Consider the following 22,130-nt stretch of genomic DNA (forward strand, 5'->3'; position numbering starts at 1 on the left):
AGCGATGGGCAGCCACTCTATTTTACACACCCGCCGTGGGAAACATGCCCGCCAGTGGCACATAAAATTCAGCCCTTTGTAACTATCCTATACAGAACAAATAGGATTATTTAGGCCTCCTCCAAATGATCTCAGAAACTAGAACCCACCTCTTCATTCACCTGAGAAAGGAGCTGTGCTCCGAAAGCTAGTGATTCGAAGCAAACCTGTTGGACTTTAAACTCATGTTAAAAGACTTCTTACATTGTTATTAACCAGCACTATCAACATCCTGGTGGTTACCACTGTCAATAAACTAAACTGTACTAGCCATAAGAAATACTAAAATACTATGGCTATGAGAACAGGCAGAGGCTAGGAATCATGTGGTGAGTAGCTCACTCCCGGACTCCCCAAAGCTTGTCCACCTCTACAGGGTACACATCAGGAGTATGATGGAATACTCCCTCCTTGCCTTAATTAGTACAGCTCCAACAACACTTAAGAGATTCGACAAAGCTATCCACTTTACCTGAAGTAACCCCACCACTTGAAAGTTCTCTTCCAAGCCATTCATCATCCTGGCTTGGAAAGATATTGTCGTTCCTTCACTGTTGCTCAGTCAAAATCCTGAAACTCCCTCTCTAACAGCACTGTGGGTGTACCTGTATCACAGGGACCGCAGAGGTTCAAGAAGACAGCACCCCACCATCTTCTCGAGGGCACTTAAGGAGGAGAAATCAATGCTGGCCTAGCCCACATCCTATGAATAATGTTTTGAAAATTGTTGGTCTCTAGTTGATCATTGCCACAAGAGAAAACATTCTCTGCATCAACTCGATCAAAACCTTTCATAATTTTAAAGACCTCTATTAGTTCACCCCTCAGTCTTTTTTTATGAATATTTGGCAGTGCCATTGCTGTTGCCTGCCAGCCTGCTGGCTTAAACTACTGCCTCCCATGCTGAGTTGGTGCAGTCCACAGCTTGTCCTTCAATCCAGGAAAACCATGTGCTTGCTCTGCCTCCTGATCCCTAGCAAGAGAGGATGAATAAAATATCTTCAATTCGAGAGCTTCAACAGTGGATGCCAAACTGCCAGATATTGCAAATCTCCAGCCCGTAAAATGCCAGACTCATAAAGGTTCATCACCATGGTCACCTTCACAGTCATTGGTAATTCTGTTCTTTGCCTCAAGTTTGCAGCTGTGCTTGTACCATGTGGGAGATTTCAATGCGGTTGTCCTTATGCACCGTTCTTCACTGAGGTTCCTAACTTGTTCTCTGAACACCTGGATAGATATGACCTCACCTCCTGTGGGAGTCGTTCTCCCTGTCTTCCTCCTCCCTCTTCCAGTAGCTTTTCCTGCTCTGAAAACCACTCTTCATTCTCCAAACCCAGCTCGATTCCAAAGAGAATGCTGATGAGTGCACCTGTGTCTGGGAGCAAATAGGTTGTGCAAAACGTCTTTAAGTCAGCAAAACCACCCTCAGTATCTGCCACACCATTCCCCGTAGACCTTTGAAACTCAAAAGAAGTTCAGAAAGTACCAAACATTTGTAAAGTTGTCTAAACAACCAGGAGAATTAAGTGGTTTCTTTCTTGATGATCTCTTTAAATAGCGCTGTGTGGAGAGGTGCTCTCCCTGCTTAATATGTTAACAGAAGGGATGGTTGGAGTGTTGAGCTCCAAAATGTAATTGTTTGAATCAAATCACACTGATTGATACCCAGCAGACATTAGCCATACACGCACTAACACCTTCGCTAATATAGCATCCAGTGTGCTCCATGACACAAATGCGCACATATACATTGGACGCCATTTTGGTCCGCAACAGCTAGACAACAGGTGATACCAAGCCCAATTCTGTGTCCAGCATGTCGATCTACAGCATGTAATTTACAAGCAGTTAAAATTGTCTCACACTTCAAACCAGCAACAATTGCCTGTTGTTACCTATTTGGAGCATTTATGTGATCTGAAAGGCATATTAGCTTGGGATCAGTGCTGTGCTCCAAACTCCAGGCTGTGAGCAGTGCCATAGAACATCTGCTAGTACATTGATAAATGTATGACTACTGCAGGATATTAGATTTCACTTAACCAGGTTTGGCTCAGTACAAAGCTCACTTCTGTTGCCTTTCTTATGCACCAGATTGATTTTTTAATTAACGTTACATGGTACAATCTAGCTGGCCCTATTTGTATTGCACCTGAATCACTTGCTGTTGGTCATTTATTTTTTCAATTCTTTAATAACACAGTTTTTTAATCTTACTCATAATTTTAGCAGTTACCATGGTAACATTTGATAGTCTTGCCCTTAACTCTTTTTCAGCTATGTTATTCTTAGCCTGCCCATTTTCCCACAATCTTGATTAATACTTTCATATTTCCGTTGTTAAATCTTCCTCCAAGGTGCTTGGCTTAATTTCTCTCATCGCATATGTTACTCCTTTCAAAAGAATTTAACAAGCACAAAGCCCAATATTTATTTACCACATTTATTTACCACACTTATCCAGAGAGGATTTTCCAATGGCTGTCATGCCTCCTGACAGAACACGAGAACAAGCTGTAACTTCCTTCCCTCTATAGTAACTTTTATTCTTTTCACTTTTTGGGAAACAAAAACTATGATCATTGCTCCACTGAATGTTTATTCTTATTCTTCCAAAGCTGCAAGTACACCATCTTTTACAAATTTCCCCCCATTCACCCTCAAAACTAATTGAAAAGCCTCCTGATCTGTTATTTAAAAAAACAACTTTTTGTAACAAAATCAGTCAGTCAGTCAGCTTCCATGTGGGCTTTTCTCCTGTGGCTCAACTCAGTACAAAGAGCAGCAGACACATCAACAATCAGAAGCCGGTTTAATATTCTACAAGCTTGATTTCATGTACATGAGAGATAAGACCTGGAAAGCTGCCAAGGTCCTTCTACAGAACAAAGACACAAACTCAGCACATATAAAACATTCAAAAATTAATAGCCCGCCCCAGTTGAATGTGATCCAATCCCTGAAGCTGCTATGTTTAAACTCACCCAATAGAATCACAACCAATGTTTAAACTTCGCCTAATAGAATTGCAAGCAACCCATGATTGATGCCAGGATCCTCATCCTGACAGCAATGTACAATCACAACATCCTGTGCTGTTTGTTTGTGAGAAACAGAACAACAGAACCAGCACTCTGGATTGTTTCACTATTGATTACTTATTACTGCTATGTCCTAAAAATACATGTTTAATGGTGAATAATGATTACTCGGTACTCTTCCTATAATTCATCCCAATCCTTAATAAAGTAACTAATGTAAAACTGATCTAGTGGATGCTAACTATTTAGTGTTTAAAAGGTATCATCGCTGAACCCCTCCTTCACTAGGTTAGGATAACTCTTTGTCTCGACATGTTACATTTTTCCTCTGTTCGCGTGTAGGCTTCCTCTCAGCAGTGTTTTCATAAGAACATAAGAACATAAGAACTAGGAGCAGGAGTAGGCCATCTGGCCCCTCGAGCCTGCTCCACCATTCAATGAGATCATGGCTGATCTTTTGTGGACTCAGCTCCACTTTCTGGCCCGAACACCATAACCCTTAATCCCTTTATTCTTCAAAAAACTATCTATCTTTATCTTAAAAACATTTAATGAAGGAGCCTCTGCTGCTTCACTGGGCAAGGAATTCCATAGATTCACAACCCTTTAGGTGAAGAAGTTCCTCCTAAACTCAGTCCTAAATCTACTTCCCCTTATTTTGAGGCTATGCCCCCCAGTTCTGCTTTCACCCGCCAGTGGAAACAACCTGCCCGCATCTATCCTATCTATTCCCTTCATAATCTTATATGTTTCTATAAGATCCCCCCTCATCCTTCTAAATTCCAACGAGTACAGTCCCAGTCTATTCAACCTCTCCTCGTAATCCAACCCCTTCAGCTCTGGGATTAACCTAGTGAATCTCCTCTGCACACCCTCCAGTGCCAGTACGTCCTTTCTCAAGTAAGGAGACCAAAACTGAACACAATACTCCAGGTGTGGCCTCACTAACACCTTATGCAATTGCAGCATAACCTCCCTAGTCTTAAATTCCATCCCTCTAGCAATGAAGGACAAAATTCCATTTGCCTTCTTAATCACATGTTGCACCTGTAAACCAACTTTTTGCGACTCATGCACTAGCACACCCAGGTCTCTCTGCACAGCAGCATGTTTTAATATTTTATCATTTAAATAATAATCCCTTTTGCTGTTATTCCGACTAAAATGGATAATCTCACATTTTTCAACATTGTATTCCATCTGCCAGACCCTAGCCCATTCACTTAGCCTATCCACATCCCTCTGCAGACTTCCAGTATCCTCTGCACTTTTTGCTTTACCACTTATCTTAGTGTCGTCTGCAAACTTGGACACATTGCCCTTGGTCCCCAACTCCAAATCATCTATGTAAATTGTGAACAGTTGTGGGCCCAACACTGATCCCTGAGGGACACCACTAGCTACTGATTGCCAACCAGAGAAACACCCATTAATCCCCACTCTTTGCTTTCTATTAATTAACCATTCCTCTATCCATGCTACTACTTTCCCCTTAATTTCCACGAATAATCCTGGCTCAATCTCTTTCATTACCACCAATCCAATTTGAAATAATCTAGCCCACTGGCTATTGAGCCCCGGTTTAGCACACTGGGCTAAATCGCTGGCTTTTAAAGCAGACCAAGGCAGGCCAGCAGCACAGTTCAATTCCCGTACCAGCCTCCCCGAACAGGCGCTGGAATGTGGCGACTAGGGGCTTTTCACAGTAACTTCATTGAAGCCTACTTGTGACAATAAGCGATTCTTGGGCAGCACGGTAGTATTGTGGATAGCACAATTGCTTCACAGCTCCCGGGTCCCTGGTTCGATTCCGGCTAGGGTCACTGTCTGTGCGGGGTCTGCACATCCTCCCCGTGTGTGCGTGGGTTTCCTCCCACAGTCCAAAGATGTGCAGGTTAGGTGGATTGGCCATGATAAATTGTCCTTAGTGTCCAAAATTGCCCTTAGTGTTGGGTGGGATTTCTGGGTTATGGGGATAGGGTGGAGGTGTTGACCTTGGGTAGGGTGCTCTTTCCAAGAGCCAGTGCAGACTCGATGAGCCGAGTTGTAAATTCTGCACTGTAAATTCTATGAAATTCTATGAAATATAGACACCTCTGGCTGGACCAACATTTATTCCTCATACCTAATTGCCCTTGAGAGCTGCAGGCTGCCTTTTTGAACCGCTGCAGTCTATGTGATGCACGTACACCCACAGTGCTGTTAGGGAGGGGGTTCAAGGATTCTGATCCAGTGACAGTCAATGCCCAAGTCAATGCCGGGTGGTCCGACCAGTTACACTCCTTATAGACTTTCTAGCAGTTTGCTACAACTGAGTCATTTCAGAGCCAAAACTGCATTGCTGTGGGCCTGCAGTCACATTTAGGCCAGACCAAGTAAGAAGGGCAGGTTACCTTCCCTAAGGGTATTGGTGAACCAGATGGGTTTTGATGACACTCAACAATGGTTATTATCAGGTTTTTAATTCCAGATTTTTATTGATTGAATTCAAATTCCATGGTGGGATTGAACCCGGGTCCCCAAAGCATTACCCTGGGTGTCTGGGTCCAATGACATTACCGCCACCTCCAATCAGATCCTAGAATTTTAATGCTTCCCTTTATCCCAGTATTAGGTGGGAGCATCTGCACAACATGCTTCTGTGAGGTACTAGTTGAATGAATTAATAGCTTTGATCTCAGCAGTAAGGGAGTTTTATAATTTGCAATCTGAGGTATGGCTTCATGCTCCAATAACATGCATTCATTACAATTACAATTGCATCACCCCCTCAGTTACACTGTGACAGTGTACTGATACCACAATCCTGCCTCCTATCTTTTTATTTTCTCCCTCAGCGTGTACACAAAACAATACTTGTCGACTGGACATTTAGCCGTCCCACCATCCTGTTCATTGCAGTAGTTGTTACACAATATTTCTCTTTGCTTAAGCACACTGGGTTGGATTCTCCATTACGGAAACGAAGCGTGGTTGCAGGGACTGAATCGGTGGACTTGCACAACAACTAAATTGGCGCCGGTCCCAGAGCAATTCATGATCCGTTAATGGGCTGACACCGGCGCCACCTGGAACGTAATCGATTTCAATGACAAATGGTGTCCGATTCGCTGGGGTTGGGGTTGCCACTTGAGAGGTTGACAAGCTGCAGCCATATATTAGCTCTCTGTTCCCCCCACACACACATTCCAGCCAAAAAGATGGCAGCATGAAGAGTGGCATTCCAGTTATGGACACAGAGATTGAGACCCTCCTGGTCACCATGGAGGAGAGGCAGGCAACCCTATTCCCCGGGGTGGGAAGGAGGCTACCATCCGCTGCTGTACATCGGGCCTAAGCTCAGTCAGAGGCCGTGAGCGCCGTGGGCCCCACCGTCAAGACCGGACAGCAGTGCAGGAAGAAGCTGCATGACCTCCTCAGGACGGCCAGCGCAAGTAACTAGCACCGTGCCCTTGGCTTCAACCCCCGTCCCACACACCGGTAACCCGCTCCTCCCCCCACCAGAGGGCGACCGAACCCCAAGAGTTTGTGCGCTCCCCATCCTGCACTAGATACTAACACCCATCCCACCCACCATTACCGAGTGCCCTGGCCACAAAGACCAACAGCCACATACCCCCTGTGCTGCACACATCCGAGTGCCTGGCATTGTGTGCTTTCTGTCTCTGCACCCACCCCCAGCTCCCCAGGAGAAGGTGGCGCATAACCTCAGAGAGGGAAAGAAGACTGGAGGGAGACCACCGGACCTGCCACATGATCCCCACACCATCCCTTCACCACATCCTCACTACCCTCGCATTATCCCACTTCCCCCATACCACCTACCATCCCAATTCGCGATCCAATCATGTCTTATCTTGTGTCTTGTCATAGAATTTACAGGGCAGAAGTAGGCCATTCGGCCCAGCGAATCTGCACTGGCCCTTGGAAAGAGCATCCCAGTAACCCCACGTAACCTTTTTTGGACACCACGGGCAATTTAGCATGGCCAATCCACCTCATCTGCACATCTTTGGACTGTGGGAGGAAACTGGAGTACCCGAAGGAAATCCACGCAGACACGGGGAGAAGGTGCAGACTCCGCACAGACAGTGGTCCAAGCCGGGAATCGAACCTGGGACCCTGCAGCTGTGAAGCAACTGTGCTAACCACTGTGCTACCTTGCTGCCCTAATTGTGCTTGCAGGATCATCAACTTCAAGAAGCGCAACACAACACACACTCCTGTCTGCATCAATGGCTCCGAAGTGGAGATGGTCAATAGTTTTAAGTTCCTGGGGGTCACCATCACCAACAGTCTGTCCTGGTCCACTTACGTTGATGCAACAGTCAAGAAAGCCCAACGTCTCTACTTCCTGCGGAAGCTAAAGAAATTTGGCATGTCTGCATCGACTCTCACAAACGTCTACAGATGTGCCATAGAGAGCACCCTATCCGGCTGCATCACAGCTTGGTATGGCAACTGCTCAGTCCAAGATCGCAAGAAACTGCAGACTGTGGTGAACTCAGCCCACTGCATCACACAAACTTGCCATCCTCCCATTGATTCTGTATACACCTCCCGCTGCCTCAGAAAGGCAGACAGCATTATCAGAGACCCCTCCCATCCAGGCATTGCCTTCTTCCAGACCCTTCCATCAGGCAGAAGGTACAGAAGTCTGAAGACGAGCACATCCATACATAGGAACAGCTTCTTCCCCACAGCTACAAGGCTCCTCAACGACTCCCCCTCGGACTGATCTGTTCCCTGTAAGAACACTATTCACGACGCCCTATGCGACTCTTGCTCATGTATTTGCTTTGTTTGGCCCCTTGTTCCTCACTGTAACCAATCACTGTTTTGTCAAAGTACCATTTGTCAAAGTACTCTGTTGATTATTCTTATGTCTACTATGTGCATACTGTGTACGTTCCTCGGCCGCATAAAAATACTTTTCACTGTACTTCGGTACATGTGACAATAAATCAAATCAAATCAAAATCAAATCAGGATCATCTGGTGATGAGGCAGACCCTTCTGGTGTCTCCTGCCCCCGACCCCAACCCCAAGCAGATTCAAGCGAGGAATCAGCAACGGATAGCATTGAGAGTCAGCAACGCCAACCTGAGACAGCCTAGAGCACCAGTCAGGGGTCATTACTGCCTTCCCATCACAGCTGTCTCCAATACCCTCCACCATCCCAGAGACACTCACCTCGGTTGGGCATGTTAGTGAAGAGGCTCCTGGATCACTATCTGGTGCACACCACACACGTGCTTCAGGTGGAGGGGGCAGACAGTCGGAGGGCGGCTCGACCCCAGGGAATAGCTGCCATCCACATGGGTCTCAGGCCTCTGTAAAGGGCCGGGGACCACGTGAGGGGTTGTCAGCAACTATCCAACGCTGCATATGCAATTGGAGGAGGCCAACCACCTGCATGGCAGGAGGTGTGCCAACCATGTGTGCCATGCAAACTAACATCTCATGGGTGGTGTCCATGTTGGAAGCCTTGAGGGCAAAGCTTTCGGCCATGGGTCAGGATTTACAATGCCTTGGCACTCTGTGCTAACGGTGGCCAAGGCACAGGTTAAGGCTGCCCTGTTACAATGGACCTGGGCCACCTGGACATTGAAACGACTCTCCAGAGCTTGGCCAACGGGTTATGGCTGCGGGTGTCAACAGCTTTGCACAGGTGCTGGCTGACCTGAGCAAGTTCCAGATGGAGGTGGCACAGTCACTGACTGATGTGGCACAGTCCGAGAGGGATGTGGCCGAGTCCCTGTGCACCATGGCTGCGAGGCTGAGTGGTGCAGGCTTGGGGAGCCAAAGGGCCTGTTCCTGTGCTGTATTGTTCTTAGTTCTTTGCGCACGGAAACCCTAGTCGAGAGTGTGGGTCACCAGGACTGCCAGCACCAGGTGATGGGAGAGCCCCAGTGGGTGGTTGCAGTTGCACTCCCATCCCAAGGAATAGCCCGGGGCCACTGGGCAGCCTGAGAGAGGAGAAGGCGATGTGGCCTGCGCCAGTGACTCTAGCAGGGGAGGTTCTCGTACATCTGACCGCCCATCCCCCTCCCTCTCAACCCCAAAACCCCCCAGCACCACGTCCCCACCTCCGCCACCCTTGGAGCATCGCGGAAGCCTGGGAGAATACCAGGTAGGACCCGCTGATGATACATCAGTGGAGTTTACTGTACGTGCAGAGTATAATGCATTGATGCAATTGTCGCAACACCAGAGCTTGGCATACTGTCGGGTACCCGGCGCCAGCCACCATTTGCGGCTCAAGTGCAATTCTCCGCCCAAACGCGTTCCATGATTCTGACGTTGCTGGAGGGAGAAACCTGCCCACTGTGTTGATTCTCAATTGCTCCCATAATTCCAAGCCAATTTTGTTGCTTGAGGAATCACCGTCCAGGACAAATCCACAGGCAGGAATAGTTTGTTATCTTACCATATCACATCTACCAGCTCATATGGTTTCTTTTGAAGTTCCAAACTCTAGTTCAATCCATGTGTCATCCCTCCTGTTCAAGTATTGTGGGTATTCCTCACTGATTATGAATTGGGCCTATGCCAGAATCTTCAATCACTCCAATAGACTCTGATCTGTATACATTCCAAGGTTGACTCACATTCCTTGCCAGCAATGGCAGTGCCAAAACCACCTGCAAGTTATCCTGGTCTCCACCCTCATCCCAGGGATTAGAACAATACCATTCCCATCTGGTGCTTTATATTAATGTTCACATCTGTGGTTCCTTTGAGCCATTTTCTCAGATGATCTGCATGAGAGACAAAGGGATTCAATTATCCTCAACATCATCCAGTTCCTTCTGCACCACCTTCACAAATGCAATGTACAGGCTTCACACGATATCTCTGGTAAGGCCTTGATTCTAGTTAGACTCATTGTATGCTTTGTCAACTCATTCCTTTTACCTTAGATCTTCCCCAGTTCTTACACCAGTTCAATTATGTTTTCTGATTCATGCTTCACAATAATCCTTCTAATTTCCTCTTCATTATCTCATTGTGTTCCCAAATATGTTCTATATTCTATTTACTACTGCTGTCATGGCTCCTATTCCTCGCCGTTGTGCCAACATTCACATTCTTCACGATTTAAACTGAATCTCCTTCTGTTCCCCAATTTTCTCTGCCCTTGGTGCCTATTTTTTCTCCTCCTCCTCCAGGTACTGTGTCCTAAAGAGGCATCAGCGACTGCAGAATTCCACTGGATTGTCCCATGGTTACGTTTGTCAAAGTATTGCAGTGGTGTGCCGCCGTCTTCTGCAATGCCGCTGACCTGTAAATTCTCGGGCTCTTATCGCCAGTCTCCAGGCATGTTGCAAAGATTTTCAGGCTGATACCCTGTTTGGCCAGATTATTTATTTATTTATTTATTTGTTTTAAATTTAGAGCACCCAATTCTTTTTTTTCAATTCACCTACCCTGCACATCTTTGTGGATTGTGAGGGTGAGACCCATGCAGACATGGGGAGGATATGTAAACTCCACATGGAGAGTGACCCCGGGCAGGGATCGAACCCGGGTCCTTGGCGCCGTGAGGTAACAGTGCTAACCACTGCGCTACCATGCCACCCAGTTTGGCCACAATATTAACACGCCACCCATGGCCATTGTGTCCCAGAGCGAGCTTCCGGTCTGAGGTAGGGTCACTACCACCGCTGCATAAGACCTGCTCTTATTTTTTTATTCTTTAACAATAATTCTTTTACTAATCACTGACAATTTTGTTTATTAATTTTTTTCATAACCACGTTGACAAAAATAATTCCTGATGAATTTGAGATCATGTTTAACACCGCTGGAACAATTTCAAAACACACATCGTAATGTGATCCATTTCCTGAGTCAATCTCTTCTAGCTGATTGCTGCGTTGGACAAACAAAGTCCTTTTTGTTGGATGCGATGTTCTTTTCTGGTTTCACAGTTTTATCTGTGCAGGAAAGTGTATGCCATCCATCCCACACCTGGCATTACAATACACGTCTTCTCTTAGATGTTGTTGCTGTATTCATGTATTCATGGTCAGCTTGTGTCCGATCATATTTAATTTGGAGGGCAGCACGGTGGCACAATGGTTAGCACTGCTCCCTCACGGTGCCGAGGCCCCAGGTTCGATCCCAGCTCTGGGTCACTGTCCGTGTGGAGTTTGCACATTCTCCCCGTGATTGTGTGGGTTTCGCCCCCACAACCCAAAAGATGTGCAGGGTAGGTGGATTGGCCACACTAAATTGCCTCTTAATAGGAAAAAATGAATTGTGTACTCTAAATTTATTTATTTGTTAAATTGGAGGACCTTCCTGTTCTTTTCCCCAGTCTGAGGCCTGGACAACAAATGGCAGCCTTCCTAATGACACTCACAGCCCATGAAATAGTTTTTAAAAAGGAGCACCCAAGGTCACAGGGTTCTTTCCCCAGTACTAGCCACATACAGTGGCTACCAGAGCAGGCCAAAGGCTAAGAACCTTGATGCGAATAGCTCACCCCCTGACCACCCTACACCCACCACCTCTGTCCCTCTATGCCCCCCACACCCCGCCAAAAAAGCCTGTTCACTGTCTTCAAGGCACAAGTCAGGAGTGTGATGGAATACTCTCCACTTGCCTGGATGGGTGCAGCTCCAACACCCTCAAGAAGCTCTGCACCATCCAGGACAAAGCAACATGATTGAATGCTACCCTTTCCACAAGTATTCACTTCCTCCACCACCGATGAACAGTCGTGTGCGCCATCTACAAGATGCACTCCAGAAACTCATAAAGGTTCCAAAGGCAACTCCTTTCAAACCCACAACCACTATCATCTAGAAGGACAAGAGCAGCAGACCCCTGGAACCCCACCACCTGGAGGATCCCCTCTAAGTCACCCACCAACCTGACTTAGGACATAGACATAGTCATAGAATTTACAGTGCAGAAGGAGGCCATTCGGCCCATCGAGTCTGCACCGGCTCTTGGAAAGAGCACCCTACCCAAGGACCACACTTCCACCCTATCCCCATAACCCAGTAACGGCCACCCAACACTAAGGGCAAATTTTGGACACTAAGGGCAATTTAGCTTGGTTAATCCACCTAACCTGCACATCTTTGGACTGTGGGAGGAAACCGGAGCACCCGGAGGAAACCCACGCTCACACGGGGAGAACGTGCAGACTCCGCACAAACAGTGACCCAAGCCGGGAATCGAACCTGGGACCCTGGAGCTGTGAATCAATTGTGCTAACCATAATGCTACCGTGCTTCCCAAATATATTGGAAATATATTGCCGTTCCTTCACTGTTGCTGGGTCAAAGTCCTGGAATTTCCTCCCTAACTGCACTGTGGATGTACTTACACCCCAGCAAATGTACTGGTTCAGAAGGCAGCTCCCCACCACCTTCTGAAGGGCAACTAGGGATAGGCAATAAGGGCAAAATCCTGGAACTCCCCCCTAACAGCACTGTGGGTGTACCTACACCTCAGGGACTGCTGTGATTTAAGAAGATCCTTCTGAAGTGAAACTAGGAATGGCCAAAAAATACTGTCCGAGCCAGAGAAGCCCACATCCCGAAAATTAATTTAAATAAACACCTCAATGTTTGATTTGTACAAATGACAATCTCGTCAATACATTTTTTAATGATCTCTATAGAGACTGGGAACTTTTATAAAGAAATTTGAACTTCTAGTTGATAATTTTAAAAATTCTTAAGAATTTTACTGCAACAAAAGATTAAAAGCGTCATTAACTAAAACCATCTTTTAGGCAATTAATACTTTAAACCACCATCCGAACAGTTCCCTTTTCTTTGGCATGACTGAAATCATATATCACAGATATATTTACACTGTCCAGTAAATAGACATTTGATAATCATGGAAGAAATCCAAGGAGATTCAAGGTTCCTGAGGATTTACATTTGTACTTTTTCCTCAGCCTGGTAACTTGTAATCTCTGTTTCTCACAGTGAGGCTATCATCCCCCAGAGATTCCTTCTCTAGCACAAGCTAGGCAAATCTTGCACCATTTTAACTCCTCATGAATTCAATCTTTTCAACCTGAACATGAGCTTCACATGCATTCCAGTGTAGTGAACCTTGCTGCCATAGCCTTTATCCCACACCTAAATTCTGGTGGACTAACCTTGTCTATGAGATTTCAGGATATATTAGGCTCTTCCACTTTCAAAGCCCATCTCCATGGAAACATGAATCACATGGGCCTTGCATCCAGGTAGAAATGCTGATTATCTCTCCTTGAGACTCCAACTGTCTTTTATCTTGGAAGCAAATTAACATTTCAAAGCATGACTGTTCACAATATGACATCCTCAACACTTTTCTGGGACATTCAAGTCTCAGGCCTTGTTTTTTTATGGAGATGTAGGGCCTCCAAAGAACATTAAAAATAACGGGTATGACCCAGGACTGGAAGTTTCAGCCCCATTTCTTGTTTTCTTTATAAATTTAAAATGCCCAATTCTTTTTTTTTTCAATTAAGGGGCAATTTACAATGGCTAATTCACCTTCTCTGCACATCTTTGGGTTGTGGGGGTGAGACTCACGCAGACGCAGGGAGAATGTACAAACTCCACACGCACAATGACCCAGGGCTGGGATAACTACTGCACCGCCCAACCAGTCCCATTTCTGATATTTTCCTAATGGGATGGAAGGAAGGATAAGGATAAGGGGTGAGGTGTGACAAACACACTCTCAGCAGGACCAGATGAACTCAGTGCTGAGTTCAAACAAATCACATTTACGCTGGAGCAAGGACCCCCTAGAGAATGATTTATGATATAGACTAGACATGAATTCTCAAGGTTTGTATAACTGTCAAGCTGTTTAAATGTCCTGCCTTTTAAAAATTATGTGTCTAAATTAGACTGTGTCTAAGGGTGGAAAAAATATCTCTGCCGACATTCAATAGCTATTTGCTGACAATAACTTTAAGTGCTCGCATTATAGCATTATTAAAGCTTCACTGCTTTCCACAGTCTAGTATTATCAGAGTGGGAGGGAGCTGTATATTCACAATTTGTTTGACAGCATAATGAGATTATTAAAGGATTAGCTGTCTTTGACTTTGAGTTTAGAATAAAATGATTGCTTTTATAAGGGAGAAAGTACTTCAGGGTAATTAAATGCATTAAATGGGCTTTCATGAATGTTTTTTATACAATGACGTTTGTAATACATATTTAGTGTAAGTGCTGTGATTTTTTTCTCTGTGTAGGGTGAGGAGACAGGTGCCGATTCTACCTCAGCCAGAACAGGATCAATCCCTGTGCCATTATATGTTAGCCTTTTTGACCTTGTGCTAACCAGCTCTTGCAACCTCCATATTGAAGGGCTTAGAAGGATGAGGACTCAGCCAGACTGGAGCTTCCTTGAGCACTTCAAGACTTTCAAATGCTCGATGGGATTCTGAGTTCCAATTCTCGAACATCCTCTTTATCAGATTTTCCCTGCAGATGCCAATAAACAGAAGTTGCCACCTGACTGGATCCTTCAAGAACCACAGTACAATATCCCACAATATCAAGGGATGACTCACAGAGTTTTAACGTTGTGAGATCTTTGTGTACCTTGGCTGGATCTGGAACTTTTTTACCCTGTTTAATTTTAACACTTAAGGAAGTTACAGTTTCTGAGCATGTGCAGCTTTCTTTGAATTGGTTTTGAATCTAAAAGGCTCAAAACGTCCCCCAAGAGGATTGGCAATATAGTTCCAAAGTTTCTCAAATACTGGATTGCATGCACTTCCCTGGGCTTATGATCCATCATTTTTCTCGTACCATTCATTACCCTGAATTCTACTGCCTCATATGTCTCTACGCTCTTCACAGTCTGGGAGTTCATCCTCAGCTCCCACTATACACTCATCTGTCAATGTCACACATGGAGGTAAAGCAACCTGTAGCAATCGACAAGTATCGTTGTCTGCCTTTCCTGTTCTCGCAATCAAGTTTTATTTTGCAATCGAGTGTGATCGTCTACTCTCTCACATTTAAGTAATTGGCTACTAAGTGAATATAATTCTGAAAAGGTCAGATCCTGATTTACTTCCTTACCTTCACATTCATATATTGCTTCATGTCTTTTCATGTCTGTTGTTGCTCCTGTGCGTGGGTGTTTGGTGATTCTATGGGCCATGTTAACAGACCTGTGGTTCCCCATATTACCATCTGTCTTAGGCCAAGTTTAAGCAGCCAAATTCCCTGGATTGTAAACGATAATATGAGTGTAATTTCTTCTCTGTCTGGCATCTAAATTCCCCCATCTTCAGTCCTATTCTGGGCAGCAGGGGCATTGGCAAGTGGGATTGGATCAGCATCATCATGCTCACCACCAGATTCCTCCTCACCAGTGCTGAACGACAAGGCTGGCAATCTAACCTTTAATTCTTTCACTATTTCCTACGTAACGCACTTCCCCCAGTATTCATCTCTCCATCGCCTTACCAACTCTCTATCCTTGATACCCTGTTGACAAATTTCACAGCTCTCCGTGACCTATTTTGGTATCATTCAATTTTCTCTGCCTCTTAACTATTGTTTCAGAAGATCTCTGCAGCTGGGAGCCTAATCGAGTTACTTCTTGATTCATTTCCAATTGCGAGTGGCAGCTAATCTATGTTCCGCTTGTACGACACCCAATTCATTTTTCAAGCTGCCAGCAGAATCTGAACCTAGCTACCCTTTTTAGTTTAGTTCTCATTCAAACTATTATTTGTATCATTGCCATTGCCCAGTTGGTCTATTTTATTTTAATTTTTATTTGATCATCATTATGATTTTCACACTCTATTGTAAAGTCTCCATAAGGGTCAGAAAAGTCATTCGCCAGATTGGGTCCCTCCTCAATGTGTTTCAGAATATAACTTTCTGCCTTTACCACCATGAAAATTCTCCTTTATCATCACTGTGCATTTTATTATTATTGTTTCTTTAACAGTTGTTCGCCATTTGACCCGTTTCTTCCTGTTGTGGAATTCAGCCATCTGCCATAGAACCAGGGAACCATAGAAAAGTTATGGTGCAGTAAGAGGTCGTTCAGCCCATCGAGTCTGCGCCGGCCAAAGAAGAAAAAAGAAACTAGCCGCTTATTTTAATCCCATTTTCCAGCACTGGGTCCGGAACATTCAGCGGCAGATCCAGTTACTTTTTAAATGAGTTATGAGCAACCACCAGCTGAGACAGTGAATTCCAGACACCCACCACCCTCTGAGTGAAAAGGTTTTTTCTCATGTCCACTTTAATCCTTCTGCCAATCACCATAAATCTATGCCCCCTGATAATTGACCCCATCTGTTTGGGGAAACAAGTCTTTCTTGCCTACCCTATCTCGGCCCCTCATAATTTTGTACATCTCAATTCGATCACCCCCACCCCCCTCTTAGCCTGCTCTGTTCGAAGGAAAACAATGCTTGCCTATCCAGTTTCTCCTCATAGCTGCAATTTTCAAGCCCTGGCAATATTCTTCTAAATCTCTGCTGCACTCTCTCCAGAGTCCTTCCTGTAATATGGGGGCCAGCACTGTATTCAAAACCCCAGCTGTGGCCGAACCAGCATTTTATACAATTGCATCATTACATCCCTACTGTTGTATTCAATACCTCGCCCAATAAAGGAAAGCATTCCGTAGCGGAGTTGGGAACGTGGTGTTTCCTGCTCAGAGACCAATGGGAAAACGTGCCATATCTTCTGGCCTCGACCTTGTTAATTATACACCCAGGGCTTTCACGTCATATTCTGTGACGGGGCAGGGCTGATGGCCCATAGTTCTCTATTTAGCTCAGTGGGCTAGACAGCTGGTTTGTAATGCAGAACAAGGCCAGCAGCGTGGGTTCAATTCCTGTACCGGTTTACCCGAACAGGCACCGGAATGTGGCAACTAGGGGCTTCTCACAGTAACTTCATACTTGTGACAATAAAAGATTATTATTATTGTATCCTGACATCATTTAAAAAGGCACGCAACATCACTGACCCACTATTGGAGAAAGAAGACAGACCTCCTGAAAATGAAGATGGATCTCCAGGAGCACTCTGCGGCTGGAAGGTAGACCTCCTCTAGGACAGCGATCTGGAAGAGATGCGCTTCCCACCCACTTCTGTGGTGTTCTGAGGTTCACCGTTGTCAGCTGCTTCCATCCCGAACTCTGAAGGCAGCACCAGGCATTGTTCAAGTAAGTCCTGACATCTGCATGCCACGTTGTTCCAAACATGTTTTGCACCGGCGTGTTTTCCCACTGTTGTTGGGGAGAATTGGGCATTGGTGGTCAGGCTTTCATCTGCTAGAAGGATGCAAATCAGCTTCACGTCTGCCTCCAGTGGGTTTCCTGATCCAGCATGGTGGAGACCAGTGGAAGATCCTGTGGGAAATTCACACCTGTTTAAAACCAATTTTTGTGCCCCCCGCCAAAATCTCCCTCCGTCCGCCATTGAATCCGCTGGTGGGGGACTGGGAGAATTCCACCCTTGGACCCAATATTTTATTCAAAGTAATAAGTCTCCAATTTCTCCAATTATATCAATCTCCCCCATCCATGCTGCGTATCAAAGTTGACAGCTGTTTAATTCATACAGTGGTCTCCGAGCCACTGTCTTTAAAAAACCATGGCAACCAGATAGCTACTCTATTCTCTAAACAGCCTAACACTACCCACAGACAAATGTGTTCTTTACCCTGTGTCTTGCTGCATAGTTGTCACTGTGGGTTGCCAATATCTGAAGCAATCAACTGAGGAGATCTTGATGGTTGTTGTTTGGATTCAGTGCACAATACAATTTAGAAACTGAGTACTGTTAACAGGAAGACAGAAGAAGGAATGCATGTTTATATTCAAATGCGTTCTGGTCACAAACCTAAAAAGGTTAATCCTTCCTCCAGATGCTACCAGCCCTACAGACTATTTCCAATATTTTCTGGTTTTCTATTTACTAATTGTTGTGTTCTGTGTCCTTGCCGTTCCAATGATGCACACAGAACATCTGGTGACTGAACTAGAATGATGATTTATTAATGAACACGTGGAAAGGTAACAAACAGAACACTATACAGACTAGGTTACTACTTGAGTTCCGTGCACTACCATATGGGTGGCACGGTAGCACAGTGGTTAGCACTGTTGCTTCACAGCGCCAGAGTCCCAGGTTCGATTCTCGGCTTGGGTCACTGTCTATGCGGAGTCTACACGTTCTCCCTGTGTCTGTGTGGGTTTCCTCCGGGTGCTCCGGTTTCCTCCCACAAGTCCCGAAAGATGTGCTGTTATGTAATGTGGGCATTCGCCAAAATGTGGCGGTTAGGAGCTTTTCACATGAACCTCATTGGAGTGTTAATGTTGTTATATTACCAGGGTACATGTTATATTACTCTCTTTAGTAATATATTGTTACTCTTTGCATCATAATCCAGAATGGTCTGATGGTGTGATTCTGAAGAAACCACCAATCTTTAACTTAAAGCAAAACTGATTTATTGAATAATGATCGATTAATATTGAGTTCGCACACTCCACAAACTATAACTAGTAATAAAGTAATCTATGTTAAAGTAATAACTAATTTAAACTACACTATGCTGTGATCTATCTCTCTTACACTCTACTGTCTAGTCACTCCTGGTTGGAAGAGACCCAAGGTCCTTTGAGTTCTCATATATATAGCGGGAACTCATGGTGCACTCTAGTGGTTGTGTAAGAACATAAGAACTAGGAGCAGGAGTAGGTCACCTGGCCCTTCGATCCTGCTCCGCCATTCAATGAGATCATGGCTGATCTTTTGTGGACTCAGCTCCACTTTCCCACCCGAACACCATAACACTTTATTCCTTTATTCTTTAAAAAACTATCTATCTTTATCTTGAAAACATTTAATGAAGGAGCCTCAACTGCTTCACTGGGCAGGGAATTCCATAGATTCACAACCCTTTGGGTGAAGAAGTTTCCCCGAAGCTCGGTCCTAAATCTACTTCCCCTTATTTTGAGGCTATGCCCTCTCTTTCTGCTTTCACCTGTCAGTGGAAACAACTTCCCCGCATCTATCCTATCTATTCCCTTCCTAATTTTATATGTTTCTATAAGATCCCCCCCACATCCTTCTAAATTCCAATGAGTACAGTCCCAGTCTACTCAACCTCTCCTCAGAATCCAACCCCTCAACTCAGAGATTAACCTAGTGAATCTCTTCTGCACACTCTCCAGCACCAGTACCTCCTTTCTCAGGTAAGGAGACCAAAACTGAACACAATACTCCAGGTGTAGCCTCACTAACATTGCAGCATAACCTCCCTAGTCTTAGTGTTACACTGAGATGCAATAAGTAACCCTTTACCTGTCTACATATATATATATATACATATCATTACAAATGTAAGCCTACTTGTGACAATAAAGATTATTATTGTTATGTGCGACTGTCCTGTTGTACACCTTACTACCAACTGTTGAGTGTCCCACGTCATGCGACCGAAGTCTGACACCAGCAGCTGGTTGGAGGTCGCATTGCTAATGATATACAATACTATTCACAGGCATATCGCCACAGCCCCCTTCCTTTGGAGATGTTAATATACAGAAACATGACTTGTATAATCGTTCAACACATGTAGCATATGTATATGCAGATTTAACTGTACTTCAATTAACATGATATGCCTGCTAAATGTGTCCCTTGTACACAGCTCATTGTGCATCTCCGACAGGATCACCCCGCTGATCATCTGGGCTCTTGTCAGCTGTCTGATGACGCATTTGCTTCTCGAAAACTGGTTTCTGTGCCGACCTTTTGCGCCTTAGCCTTTTGACGTGGAGCGTCCTGAAGACTGGTATCCTTGCTGGCCATGCCTGTCTCATTAGCTTCTGCGTCACCAGCTTCTTTCGTTTCTTTACGCGATGCTTTTTGCTGCTGCGTTGTTGCCAACTCTCTGACCTGTTGGCCACACTCCAATGTCTTCTTACCTGGTATCATCGGTAACCCCCACTCTCCTTCTCTGCCTCTTTTTTTGTTTTGAGAACCATTTTGTGACTGATTTTGTGATTGCTCCTATTTTTTTGCTTGGTTTTGGTAGCACCCATCTTGCCACTGGCCTGCGCCATGGGAGCAGTAGTTTTTGGTCGTCTGTTGAGGCGTCTCGTGTTGGCGTGCTTCTGAGGGACTGTGCAGTCATGGTCAAGTCTACACCTTCCATGGTTGGCTGCAAAGCCTCGCAATCTGGTGTCTGGGTTGGATCCACATCCCCAACATTGGGTGCTGTCCCTACATCCGTGTTTGAGACCCAAGTGATGACACCTCGTCACTCGAAATTATAATGCAGAAGTCATCTTTTCCTGAAATACCAAGTAATGGCTCATCCTCATCTTCTAATATTATGTACGTATCATCGGTTGTCGTGTAACTGCGTACAGATACAGCCACGTCTGGTAACATGGTATAAGTATCATCTTATTGTGAAGTTGCATATGGATATAGCCACCTGCTCCTCTAACTCACCTTTCAGTGGAGTGGCCTCGGGTATTGGGTAGTCCACTACCGGAATCATTTCATAGGCCTGAGATGATTCACTGTCTGCTGCTGGAGCTAGTTTCTCCAGAATGGGTATTATATCTTCCCTTCTTAGTTTGTTCGCAGCTGAGTTGTTTCCCTCTGAGTGTTTGCTACTGCAATCTCACTTTCCATCTCCCCGTGCCCCATTTCAGAGCTTCCACATGTCTCGGTGTCCTGCGCAGTCTGGGTGCCCCTTGTGATCACCTCGTCAATCCCACCAAACCCCCAGAATAGATCTTCACAGGTTTCCTTACCTAGTTTGCCATCACTCCCGCGAAACAACTTTACTAACGTTTCATAGTCGTCCTCATCTGGCTCACCCTCCAAGCTTTTACTTCTTCATCGCATTCATGGTCTTCGTAGATAACATCATAGTACTCATCATCGGAGTCAGTGTCTTCTGCAAAGACTTCTAGTGTAAAATACGACATTGCACATGGAATTATAGGTGCGCGCAGGAGGTCACCAACTTCAAAGTCAGCAACGTATCTTGCTGCAGTACTTTTAGTTAACATTCCATGCTGTGGAACCTCAGGAGGGCTGAAGAAATAACTGCACCTGCATATCTCGTTGAGAGTCGTAGTAATCGCCTGGCCACTCACTGTCTGGAACATACAGCCGCTCAATTAGGTTCAGGGCCTCACACGCATCCGCTCCTATAATGGACTCGCTTTTCATGTCCATTATGGAAAATGGTAACATGTAAATTGTGTCATGCACCCATAATTGAAGTTCACATTCCCCCAGCACCTCAGTTTTCTTCCCACTGTAGTATATCGGCAGTCTCGGTTGATTGACAACTTTCGGATTAACGTGCAGCCCGTGGAAATCACACAGACTGAGGAGGTTGGCCTTCGTTCTCATGTCGAGGTCACATTTTGTCAATGTGTCGTTCATCAACACCAGAGTTTAACATCTGGTTTCGATGGCACCGGCTTTGTCATTACTATCATCACGACTATTCAGAAGGACTTCTTCACTTTTATTTATCGGACTCTTCAGATCCTTGGTTGAAATTAGATCAACGAAGAACTGTTCTTCCGGAAGCATCTCATCAACTGCATTAACTGATCGGATTTGGTCCACTGTAGGACGCAAAAAACATTGTTTCGTAAAATGATTTGTACGGCCACACCTGGAACACACTTTTCCATATGCTGGACATTGCCTTGGGCCATGTTGGTTGCCACTTATTTTGCAGAAGGTGGCGGCTCCGATCGGTCGCGTAAAATGGTCACCCGCACTCAGACCATGTTTTTTATTGAACTGCATCAGAGGGCTGATGGCGCCGACGTCTTCCTCAATGTTGGCGCCAAAATCCTTTTTGTTGAGCGTGCTGATCTGCTGTGCAGCCAGCTCACTTGCATGACACATCTTGATACGGTTTTCTGATTGAAGCTCTTCTTTCTGGATATGCGTATTAAATGTGGCACGTTCGCATGCTTTCTTTTCTGCCGCAGGTGAAGGTATTGTATAGTTATGTTGCTTGAGGATCTGCTACCATGAG

General features: G+C 45.2%; 1 long non-coding RNA gene across 1 annotated transcript in view; it reads left to right on the forward strand.

Moving 5' to 3' along the window:
- LOC140396428 (uncharacterized) overlaps positions 1 to 22,130 on the forward strand; it is a 166,123-nt gene that overhangs the window by 120,431 nt on the left and 23,562 nt on the right. The window lies entirely within an intron of this gene.

This window comes from Scyliorhinus torazame, chromosome 19, assembly GCF_047496885.1.
Source record: "Scyliorhinus torazame isolate Kashiwa2021f chromosome 19, sScyTor2.1, whole genome shotgun sequence".
NCBI classification, from domain to species: Eukaryota; Metazoa; Chordata; class Chondrichthyes; order Carcharhiniformes; family Scyliorhinidae; genus Scyliorhinus; species Scyliorhinus torazame.